The sequence below is a fragment of the Alligator mississippiensis genome, chromosome 4, assembly GCF_030867095.1.
Source record: "Alligator mississippiensis isolate rAllMis1 chromosome 4, rAllMis1, whole genome shotgun sequence".
Lineage (NCBI taxonomy): Eukaryota > Metazoa > Chordata > Crocodylia > Alligatoridae > Alligator > Alligator mississippiensis.
Window position 1 is genome coordinate 133,097,899 of NC_081827.1, and position 12,923 is coordinate 133,110,821.

The window sequence follows — 12,923 nt, forward strand, 5'->3', positions numbered from 1 at the left end:
ATATATATATATATATTCACGGGCCATGTAAAAGAGTCCTCTGCCTAGGGTTACCATACATCCATGTTTTATCAGACATGTCCTCTTTTTTGGACACCTGTGCTGCATCCAGGTGGGTTTTTAAAATAAGAGGATATGTCTGGGTTTTCTCTGTCCAGGTCTGGCTGCTCCAGGCTGGGAGCAGCAGGCAAGCTGATTGGCTGTCGGGGGTCATGTGCACCCTATGCAGGCTCCAGCGAGAAAGAGAGAGAGAGAGTAAGAGAGTGGGTACAAGTGCAATGTGGGAGCTGCTTGGCCTGGGCAGCAGGGCTGGGGGGGAGGGGGCAGGGGACTGTGGGTAGCGAATGAGGGGCACTGGCAGGGCTTTGGGATAGGGGGCTGTGGGTTTGGAGTGAGGGGCACCAGCAGAGCTGGCAGGGGCTGCAGGTAGGAAGTAAGGGGCACTGGCAGGGCTGGGGGGCAGGGCAGAGGGCTGCAGGTCTGGAGTGAGGAGCACCACCAGGGCTGCAGTGGGGCAGGGGCTTCAGGTCAGGAATGAGGGGCACCAGCAAGATGTGGGAGGAAAGGAACTGATGTTTGAAAGTGAAGGGCACTGGCACGGCTGGGTTCAGTAGATCCAGAGTGAGGGGAAGCAGCAGGGCTGAGAGTTGGGTGTGGCTTGATAGTGATTGGCAACAGAATGCGCAGGGGCAGGGCACTGGCATGGCACTGCTCCCCCACCATCATATTCCTCTGCCCCACCCCGCACCCCCTCCGGTGACAGGTGTCTTCTTTTTTGGACCTGGAAATATGGTAACCCTACATCTGCCCAGCAAAAAGGGGCCACAAGCTACCCTAAACTCTCCCTTTTTATCTGCAAACATTATGCTGAGCCTCAGAGATGCTTCACAAGCCCACAGGCCTGCTGTCTTCTTGCCTGCTGGGGTCTCAATGCTCTCACCTACCCCAAAAGTAATTTTTTTCTTAAAAACCCTGCATTTTTGTCCACACTGACTTACCCATCCTCAGACACATTTCCAGGGCTCCCACAGAAGCCCAGCCTAGAATCTGGGGTTTGTCATGGCATCCTGAACCCCAATAGTCTGCAACTGGGTCTCAGAAGCAACAGCACAAAGGTGACCTCTAGGGCCAGGAAAGTGTCTGCAGTATTCCACTGTGCTTCCACTGTCTTGGTCACCAGGACAACCTTCCACTCCAGGGCCTCAACATGACACTCCTCTAGGTCCAGAAGCTTCTCCCAGAACTCCCATTTTGCCCAGTCCTACCACTTCTTCTCCACATGATGGAGCCGCACCTCCTTGCAGTCCATGTCCTCTCGCCACTAAGCATTTTGCTGGGTGATGTCCTTCTCCCACCAGGCATCCTGATGGGCTACATCCTCTGCCCACTAAACCTGGAAATCCTCCAGGTGCTCCTTGGATGCCAGGAGTAGGTGATCCAGCAGGAAGGTGTGGTCATGGGTCCTCCACTGCCTGAGCTGGCACATCTACTAGGCCCCAGTGGAGGCTGGTGGTAACCCTGAACTGCCATCCTCTTGCCACCTGGTGCTTCTCCCACATGTGCAGCTGCAGGACCAGCAGAGGCAGGAGGCTGTGCAACATTTTTGAGATAAGATGCTCTGTACTAGGATATGGTGCACTGCTGGGCCTCACACTGGGGTCATGTGTGCATGGGTGCTCACAAACCATGGTACACTGGTCAGGAAGGCCCAGGCCCAGGTGGTCACCAGCTGATCCCCACTATCCCTGTTTGCTCCACAGGGGCCAGTGGGCTGGTGAGCTACTGGGTACTGTCCACAGGCAGCCTCCCTGCCCCATTCCCTACCCAGGCCGGGACAGGCCTGGCTCCTAGCAGCACCTGTTAGCACAGCTCCAGACCCTGCTGTTCCCCCCTCACCTCCTGCATGCCAGCTGCTGTGCTGTGCTGTGCTGCCACCAAGCCCACAGTGCCCGGGGTCAGGGGGCATGGGGTTCCTGTATGACTGGGACATGGAGCTGCCAATGCTTCCAGCCTCTATGCAGGTGGCCTCTCTAGGAAGGCACCCTGTGGCCAGCCCTGCCCACCCCTCACTGGCTCTGCGCCTTGAGCATGCCCCTGCTGCAAGTATCTCAGGCACTACACAAGGAGCTGTTTGCCAGCCCACTATGCCCCGCTACTGCTGATGGCAAAAGTGAGGTGTGTATTTGGTTTAGTTTTAGTATGACAAGAGTGCCACATGTTAAGTATCTTGTCACAGAGCACTTAGGTGCCCTGCTCCCTTAAATGGCTGAAACTGCTAGGGAGAGGGCCCAAGCAGTGAGTTGGGAGCCGCAGCTGCTGGTTACCAGGGCAGTCAGAATGAGTTATTTGGCCCACACTTGCCAGCGGTCAGCTGACGAGAAGGGGCAGGAACTGGCTTATATATAAACCCCAGGCCAGAGGCCAGAGATGGGAGTTCTCTGCCAGCAGCCAAGGGGGAAGGATCTCTCCCAGAAGAAGCAAAGAGGAGAGGCCTGACTGCAAGTGCAGCTTCTGGTACTGTTGAGGGACAGAGCACACCCTGTGTGGCTCCAATTATATTATAGCTGGGCAGCTTGAGTTTATGTTATAGCCTTGGGGCTTGCAGGTTGATTTCTGTTTATAAGACGGGTGGTTTGGGTGAGGCAACTTGGGGAAGGAGGAGAGCTCATTGGGGGCCCACTGCAGTGTGGGGACCCCGGCACCAAAGAAGGCGCAGCATTTGGGGTGCACAGACCCTGGTGCCAGAGAGGGCATGGCATTTGGGGTTCCAGACCCTGGCGCCAGAGAGGGTGTGGTATTTGGGGTGCACAGATCCCAGCGCCAGAGAGGGTGCAGCACTTTGCGGGGCACAGAGCCCAGGCACCAGTGAGGTGCAGAGTGAGACAGGGCTGTGGAGAGCCCAGGGAGGACAAGGGGGCCATATTACAACAAGGCCTAGACCGAACAACGTCAGTACCATCTGCAAGGCTTGGGGTGTTGTAAAAGGATGGTTGGAGCCACGCATATAGCCCATAAGGCTTGGGTCTCACTGAAACACCCATCAGGGAACAGGACCCACAAAGGGTCTGGGAACCCACAGAGTTCAGAGAGTCCATCAGACCGTGTCCAAGAGGACTTAAAGGCAGCCTTCTTATATTATACTTACATCAAGATGTGGTGGGCAAGAATAGAGGGTGCCCATTGGGCCAAACTGGCACAGTCAAGGAGCCTTAGGGGTAACATGGCCATCCTTAAGGACCCCGTCCTGTGACATACCTGATAACACTTCCTGAAGCGTGAGCATTAGAGCTGCCCAAGAAACATTTTCATTTCCTGGAAACTGTTTCAATATCTCAATTTTGTTTTTCCATTCCCAATCTCTGCTGTTGGAGCCTGTGGCAGGGCACTGTTTGTGCCTGCCACTTTAAGGTCCAGAAGACAGCAGCCAGCAGGTGCCTGATTAGGGCAGCCACTTTAGATTCAAGGCTGCCCATATAACAGGGCATTTTGCTGCTGGAAGGCCAGGCAACAACATTGCCTGGCTGCAGGGCTGCTGGTATCATCTGGAGGTAAGGGAGGAGCTGTAGGGGATGGTCAGGAGGCTCCTGGTCCTGGGTATGACCTAAAACTGCACCCTGCCAGGAGTGGGTCTCCTGGTGGGGCTCCCAGTGGCACGGGAGCCCCCAGGAAATGCCAGGCTAGTTACCACCCTGGTTAAAGGTGGGTTGAGGTGCCTTAACCCCTAGCCCCCACAACCAAGTGGGTTACCCCTTTGTAGGGTCTGGAAGGTGGACCCCAAAGAGAGAGGGAGGCCATAGACTCACACCTGTCTGGACATCCCCTGACTGGTCAATGCTGGGGCCAGGACTGGAAGGGTCAAAGGGCCAGGGGCCCACCGCAAGGAACGCCCAAGAGCTGAGGGCCTGGGGTTCTGATTGGCCTGGAGGTGGGCCGGGGCTAGTACCCGAAGGTCCCGGGGGCCACACCCGTAAGAGGGAAGCAGTTCAGGAAGCTATGCTGCCCAGGAGGCAGGTGGAATAGGCTGCCTGAGGAGAGGAATCCAGGCTGTTACCAGATTTGCCCATCACTTTGGGGTGTGCTCATTTATTAGGGATACGTTTCAGGGTCTTTGTAATTCTATCAATGTGCTGCTTGTTACTTGTGTTTCTATACGGAGCTGTATATCTCCCTTCTGCAAGTCTTCACCCCCAATGGAGCTATCTTGCAGGACTCAGTGTCAACAGGGCTGGTTCCTCCAGTCACCAAATCAGTCACACACACACACACACACACACAGATTAACGTGACATGGCCGGGTTGATCAGCATGGACAGGCTGACACCCTCATATGCCAGGAATCAGTTCATCAGGGCAACAATAATCTTCAGTCAGACACACGCGCACAGGTAAACAGAATAGCTCTGAATCCAGCTTGGTGTCCAGCTGACACCCTCATGGGCCAGCATTCAGTTCATTAGGGCACGTCTGAGCCAAACTGGGTCAATCAGCCTGTACAAGCTGATTATGTGTTTCAAACTCAGCACATCCCAATCTTTAGCCTCTTGATGAGCAGACCCCACAGTATTTTTGGGCTTCACAGGGATCTTTAGCTTAGGTAAAAGAAGCGTTGCTGCAGAGCAAGTAGGGAAGGAGAAGTAGAGAAGGAAAAATATACCCAGTTACTACCAGTTTGACTATAAAAGTTGTTTATTGCTAAGTATATGAAATATATAATGGTACTAGTAGCAATAGACATGCAAAGGAAAAACAACACAAATAATTACAATACTATACTGGTTTCACTAAGTATTTGGAGAAACTTAGCTCAAGCTTAACTAATACAGTTCAAGTTCAGAAAGCTATGCCTAAAGAGGAGAGAGAGAGAGAGAGAGAGAGATGGGATCTCACCAGTCCAAGGCACTCGGGTTTCAATGCTGACAGATAAAGTTCTTAGCACAATCCTTGAAGGGAGATGATCTGTTTCTTCCAGCTTCTCGGGAACAACAGCAGATGGTGTCAGAGAGACTTCTCATCTTGGAGCACACACACACTTTGCTGCTTTTTTTACAGACTTTTATACCCTCAGTTCAGCTTCTTTAAAGCATTCTTAATAGTGTAAATAATTGTCTTTTCAATTGACAAGGGGTTATCTGGTTTGGAACATCTCAAGAAACTGATTAACAACCAGGAAAACCAGAAGTTTAAGGAGTAACCAGACACTTAGGAGCCAGCTTGAAATTCGTATGGTTTTTAAGGAGTAACCAGACACTTAGGAACCAGCTTCAAATTCCTATGAATAGCAGATATACTGGATGGGATACCTTTTTGTTTCTTCAGAAACAATAGATAGATTGCAGCATCAGGGTTTTGGATTTTTACCTGTTATGAACAAGCCTCAGCTTAGCATGACTTTTCCAGATCTTACTGTAGTCTTTTAACAGGCTTAAGGCAATTATTAGAGTGTTCATAAGCTTTCATAAGAAGGACTTCTACCAGTCACCCCAGGAAAAGTATGACAACATTTGTGGTCAGGCCTCCAACGGGCTGGATGCTGTGATGAACCCTTTACCATTGTTCAAATGTTGCCCAAAATCAGCCCCGAGAAAGGCCCCCTGTTACAATGCCATTCCTTATTTTCCTTCTTTACTCCTGTGGTTCCTACCTCAAGGGTGGGATCAGAATCTAATATTATTCTGATCTGCTACATCCTCTGCTTTGATGCTGAGATCTCTGTTCTCTTTCCTGATGATATCTTTCCATCTCAAGTCTTAGCCACCCTCTCAGCCTAATGCCAGTTGGTGCCATTTTATAGATCATTAGTACAGTGATCTTTTTGTCTTGCCTCATTATATGGCCATGCCATCTCAATTTAGCTTTTTTTTACCTCCTTAGGGATTCGTCTACTCCCAAGTGTGTCCTATGTCATAATTTCTCACCTTATCCTGTAGGCTGATTCCAGAATCCACTTCAACAGGCCCATTTCTGTTCCTTCCAATACCTTCTCTTCCTTTCTTGTCATGGTCGAGGATTCCACCACATGTATCTATCTTTCATTCCACATATCTCCACCATATCTGTCACACTCAATTTGCATAGTAAAATATTAATTAAGGCTGAGAGAGAAATTTGTTAAGGCTGATTCTCTAACTCGGGGCCTCACCAAGGACATGTGAAATTTTGGTGCAAGCTTTTCCTTTTTCATCCTCCTATATTCCAGATAAGTGCCCTAACAGCTGAGTTACAGAGTCAGTCTCTTTGCCCCAATGAATGGATACAGAGCAGAAGAGAACTGAAAGAAGGGGAAAGAGGGTTGATAGTTGAAGTCTCATATAAAGAGGGATTTTGTCTATATATTTGCACAGTGCCTAACACAAGAAAAGCTGTGACCCTAATTTCCTTTTGGCATTTGGCATTTCTGGATACTACTGCAGTACTGCTAATAACAATTAAACTCGTATACAATGTTGATGCTGCATTGCATTGTATTATCAAAGACGCTGTTTTCTGCAATGTCAACTACACTACAGTTCCTCTTCCTGCCTTTGGTGACACTAAATTAAAGAGTTCCTGGCAGACATTATACACACTTCAATATTTGACCAACATATCTTCTAAATAAAAATATTTCCAATGTTCAAGGCTGTGTGTGTTCACTGAATGAGTAAGGGCCAGTGTTCCCTCTAAGCTGTGCACGTGCATGGCTGCACACAATAAAAAATCATGCCATGCAATAACTTTTTAATGCCACGCACACAGTGGTGTACCAGTCAGGGAGGGCAATAGGGGGGATGCCCAGCCTGGGGGGGAAGCCCAGTGCCATAGCAAGGGGGTGCCGATGCTCTCCCTGCCACTGGCTTCGCATCCAGCTGCTCACCACCCGCCCCAACCCAGCTACAGGCTCCTGCAGGATGGGGGAGGGGTGGGCACACTGAGATACCCATGCATTCCCAACCAGGATTGCTCATGGATTGCTAAACCTTAGAGGGAACATTGGTAAGGGCTACCTTTTTTTGTAAATAGAGTCTCCTGACATGCTGTGGCACCGTAAGCAAGCCATACCTGTCCTGCACCTCCATTTTTCTATCAGTAAAACAATGCATCTTGCCTATCTCAAACAGATTCTTTGAGGACTAAGCAATGTTCATAAAACACCTTAAGTCCTTGGATGGAAGACAAGGCAAAAGAACAAAGCATTATTCATTGTGCTGGAAAATCAAATTCTAATCTATTCCTTAAATAGTCACCTGATTTAGGTTAGTAGCAGAAACTGAGTTAATAGATATAGAAAACTGAAGGCATTATGGAGCTGTTTGAAACTGTGCTATCAAAATCAGGGAGTGGCTTTCATTTTAGGATAAAACACACACCTATGAGGAACAGCATCACACATCATTGAGCAGTGAGGAATGGGTGGTATTGTGAAGTAGGAAGGGGGAACATACTAAGGGAGGATACCTTCTCAGATCTTTGGCCCTGATTCTAATCTCAGTAATTGTCACAAGGAAGCCTGGTCACTAAACTCAGAATATGGCAATGAAGACTAAAGTCCCAGTTGTGATTCAGTGAAACTAGGTGACCTTGGGAAGGTCATTTAATCTCTTTGGGCCACAGTTCTCCATCCTTTCAAAAAAGGAAAAAAGTGTTCTTTATTTCCCCTGAAAGCTGTGAGCGTAAATTCAATAATGAAAGTGTAAAGTTCAGATGGTACAAAAATTATGTTTATACTTAGGTAGATAAGTGACTAACTCCACTGAAGTCAGATTTGTACTTCTTCATTTTATCCCTTAAGACACTTGTTTTTTTTTTTAATAAGAGTTGGCCTTTTTTAATGATTCTCTTCAACCTTCCCTTTACCCCGTGCTTTGCAATCTTTTGAAGCAGAAATAGAACTTAACAGTGCAGTGATGATGCTTACTTTTCACTTCCTACTATAATTCTTTTCTCAACATTTTTTATAATAGCCCTTATTCTGCTTTAGGGTGGTTACTACTTGGGAGATAGAAGTGAAAAAAAAACAAACAGCATTGTAAAATTCACTGCCAACCAAAGCTAATATAAAAGAAAAACTTCTCTTTTATTTATTTTTTTTCAAGTTCACAGGGGGAAAAAAAAAAAAAAACTTTTACAACATTCTGACTTCTAATTAGTTAGAGAATGAGGCAGTTTCCAGTGGTGGAAAAACTGACATTCTTGTACCCAGAGGGACAAATGAAAGTCCTCATGGATATCTGTGGAATTAAGCTGGTTTTAGTGGACATACAAAGGACAAAACCTGGCACTAATACTCTCTGGAATCATTAGTTTTCCACATCTCTGGCCATTATCGGACATTAACTCATCCAAACATTAACTCATATTTCCAGCAGCTCTGTGGTTTCCTGTGCCTGCTGTAGCATGAATTTTCCTCTAACCAACAGTTTGTTCATCGTTATGTGAAGAAGCATAGAGGTGGATTCACCTGACTTTGACTTTAGGAGGCAGCAGTCTGCCTACTTTTTGCAAGTTTTTAAGAAAAATTCAGATTAAGCCCTATATTTTTCTAAAGTGTGTACTAATTCTTGTATCTCAAGTTAAGTACATAAATTATGCCACACCAATGAGAAAACACTTGAAGCCATAGCCTTAAAATGGCCTAAATCAGTCTCCCAGTTCTGTAGCAGCCTCAGAAGATTAGGTGTACAGTGAGCACCCACCCAAAAGTCATAGACAATCACAATTGTCCCATTTCTATATTATAACTAGGAGATTTATCTTTCCATAGACTGTAATTGAATTAATTACCTGGTGTGGTTTCATCAGCTCTTGCTTCGAGCTGCTGCTAGCATAACTTAAAAGTGACAGTTTTCATCTCTGTGACCAAAACTCACAGAATTCAGTTTATAGCTATGACCAAATACAAGTGCACAGCTGCAGAAAGCTTAAAAAATGGCTGATTAGGTGAAAATCTGACCCCTCATTGCATGAGGTATCAGATAAAGACCTTTCAAAATGCAGAGTTTTTTGTAACTTTTGTCTGCAGAGCTCCCAGCCTGTTGCTGTTTTCAGAATGGGAGAGGGGGAAAGGGAGCAGAGGGAATTTAGTATGGGGGGTTTTCAGCACCTCCCCCCCAAGGTGGTGGGGCTGCAATTTACCTACCCTGCACTGGAGATCTGCTGCTTTGGAGCAGAGTTGATGTATGCATAAAAATGCCCTAAGATTTGCCTTCCCTCCACCAAAGGGAAGGGTGCTCTGTTCTGTTCACTACCAATCTAAACTTCACAACTTACAAAAAAACACATAACAGCCTGAAGCAGAATCAGTCTTTTTGAATGTCTGTACCTAGTCAATAAGTACTGTTGCTGACTGTGGCAGGGCACTGCTGATGCCTGCCACTTTAAAGGGGGGGAGATGTGTGGCAGGGCACTCTCGGTTCCTGCCACTTTAAGAGCTGAGCTGAGCTGAGCAGCCAGCAGGTGCTTGATTGCAGCAGCCATTTTAGATCTCTGTCCACCTATATAAACAGAGCAGTTCCCTGCAATATCCTGGAGGTAAGGGCAGGAGCTGTCGGGGATGGTTTAGAGGCTCCTGGTTTGGCTCTGGGCATGACCTAAAATTGGACCCTACTAGGAATGGGTGGCCTGGTGGGGCTCCCAGTGGTGCAGAAGCCTCCAGGAAATACCAGGACAGTTACCACTTTGGTGAAAGGTGAGTAGAGGTGCCTTAACCCCAGCCCTCACCTTCAAGTGGGTTATTTACCATTGGAGGTAGTTTGGGCCAGGCATGGCTGTGGCTACCTGAGCCCTGTGGGGTGCAAGACCCTGAGGAGCAAGAGTGGGGCCAGGCATGACTGCAGACACCTGAGCCCTGTGGGGTGCAAGACCCTAAGGAGAGTTAGTTGGGGCCCAGGCAGAGCTATGGCCACCTGAACCCACCAGGGAGCGGGTGGTGTGGAGCCCCAGTGAGGGGGTGGAGATGAGGAGCCCCAGTGAGGGGGGAAAAACCAGAGGGCTGGGAGCCCAGTATGTTTGAGTATATAGAGTTGCCCCAGAAGGAGCCAGAGCAAGCTTAGACCCAGTCAGGTAATTGGCTGGCCACTACCCGGGTGAGGATCACGGGAGAGGCTCAAAGGATGGTACGTTTGCCACCCAAGGTATGAACTAGCTACTAAAGATTTCATTGTACGTTTCTCAGCAGCACAAATTCCTGCCACTAAATGAATTGGCGTTTTCCCTTCCAAGCAACTTTGAGAGAGCATAGCATGTCTGCCCCTTTGTAAGCAAATCATTGCACAACTGCAAGGAGTGGACATATTTGCCACTTACAAAATTAACGCCTTCCCTCCCTCCTCACTGTGCTTGGCCTTGGCACAAAAGCAGGGCTAGATCCACGTACACCCTAGTTGCCCATACCAATCTAATGCCCCTTTCCTGTAATTTACAAGTCCCTGGGCATCTCCAGCACCAACACCAATCTTTGGGCCTCTGGAATTTCTGGTGTGTTCCACAATTCTGGGGCCAGTACCACAGTGGAATCTGATGTGTCCTCCTCCTCTGGTTTATGCAGGCAAGGCATTGGGGAGAGTGGGGTCATGATCACGACAACTTTGTCTCGGCTGTCCCCGTCCTTCAGCTGCTGTGAGCATTTGCCTCTTGCCTCTGACTGACTGATTGCCTGAAGACTGTGCAAAAGATGGTATTAAACTATTACCTCAGCTAATGCCAGATGACTGTTGAATGTGCCTTTAGCTGGCAGAAAGCACAGTGGAGGTCCCTGAACTACAGGCTCTAGGTGGAGCCAGAAAATGTTACAGTGTTTACTGTGGCATCCTGCATGCTCCACAATATTTGCGAGACCAGAGGGGAGGTATTCAGTGAGTCCTAGTCTGAGGAAGTGTGGGAGGCAGCGGCCAGACTTAGGCGTGGGTAGGCAGGCCATGGTGCCCCCTACAATCAGCCTGCAAACACTGACTGGGGAGCCATTGTACAGAATTGCTTGGCCGCACACATTCTGCTTTCTGCAGATGGAGAGGGTGCTCTGTAGGCCACCAATCGATCAGTGCTGAACGCTAAACCATTTAGCAGTTACCATTGAGTTGTTCTATAAATAAAATAATAATTTTTGCTGTAACAACTCTATCCGTCTCATAAGTACATCATCTCCAGCGGGGGAGGGGGCAGACTGCAGTGATGGTAGAAGGGGGTGGGAAGCTGGTGAGGGCTGAAGTCTACAGGTTTTCCTTTGCTTTGTGTGTATGGGATGGTGAAATGTGGCAAGGACATTAAAATGCATTACCAACCACTGGTCACATTAACTTGGTGCCCAATAAGTACATGAAGAAATAAGAAATTCATGGGGTGCTCATTCATGTGCATATTATAAGTGCTTGGAGAATTTCAGCACCCTGTTTGGAGAGGGGGGAGGTGATAATGAAGTGGCTCTCTGCTCCTGTCTTCCGGAGGGTCGGGGGTAAGTCCAGTGAGAAGGCCACAGTCTCTTGTTACCCTGAAAAGGGGGAATATTGTATGGTTAGTATGTGGATTTGAATTAGAGAGCCTGAGGAAACTGGGATTTGGGGGGGCGGGCTATGGGAACAGAGACCCAAATAGAGACCTGGTAAGCAATGTCTGGGGATGGAAGGGAAACCCTGCACTTTTGGGGGTCATTGTTTCATTCTGGAATGTGGGTGCAGAAGGGGGGGATTCTAGGTGTCTTCCATGATTGGGACCCCCGTGAGATAATTCAGGAAGCACATTATGGGAGATCCAATTAGTGCACCACAACTAGGGGTGCACCAATAGAGATTTTGGGGGCTGATACTGATAGCCAGTTTTTAAGAAGGCGTATTGGCCGATACTGATCTGATTTCCTATACAGCTGTGTGCAGCTGGTAAGTCTGCTGTGGTGAAAGGGGAGGAGGGAGGGATGGGGCATGGCAGGGTAGATCAATGCCCCCCCATGGTGAGGAAGGGAGTGGGAATGAGTCTGGGATAGGTGCTGCCAAGCTGGGGCGGGGCAGTGCGGGCCTGGGACAGAACTGTGGCTTGTCCAGGGTGTGCAGGGGTGGGGAAGGTGCATGCCCCTGGATCTGCACTCAGCGGGCTGGGTAGGCTGCAGCACTGCACTTGAGGTGGGTGGCAGTGGCCCTGGGAGGGCTGCAGCCACCCCAAATTTCACTATAGCCCCGCTGGAGATCCTTCCCAGTGCTGCCGTCTCTGCCCCGAGCACAGCACAGCACGGCACAGCATGACCCCGGGCCCTGGCCCACAGCTACAGTCTGCCCGGGCTGTCCTGTGCAGATCTGGGGGCACATGCCGCCCCCCCCCCCCCCTGCTCCCATGCCCTCCCAGATGACTGGTGGGAGCAGCAGCGGGAACCGCCCCCTCTGCTTCTCCGCAGATGAGCCATGTCTCCATCCTGCACCTACCCTGCCCCGGCTGGGCAGCGCCTACCACAGACCCAACCCCATTCCATTCTTCATCGCGGGGGGTGTTGATCTGTCCCCCCACCCCCACACTCCTTCCCTCCCCCTCCCCGTTCACCACAACAGACTTACCAGCTGCATGCAGCTCTCCATATGGCCAGGCTGTGCTCCTTGCTTCCTATGTGCTGCGCTGCAGCTACGCACATGCATAGACATTTATCCAATATAGTCAATTTTCTTTATATTGGTGCCGATCTGATTTCGGACTGATGTATCAGTGCACCTCTAACCACAACACTCCAATATGCGTGCTTAGATGCATGTAAGAAATTCATGGGGTGCAGATTTGTGCATTTTTATAAGCACTTGGAGAATTTCACAGCTCTGCTTGTAGGGCTGGTTGTTTGAGTGATTTTTTTTTTTTTAAGTGGATTTACACAAAAAATGAAGTTTACTTGATAACATAGAAATAGAAAAATAAAAAAAGAGATAAGAATAAAAATAAAGATAGGAATGAAAAGTATAAGAATTAAAAATGTAAAA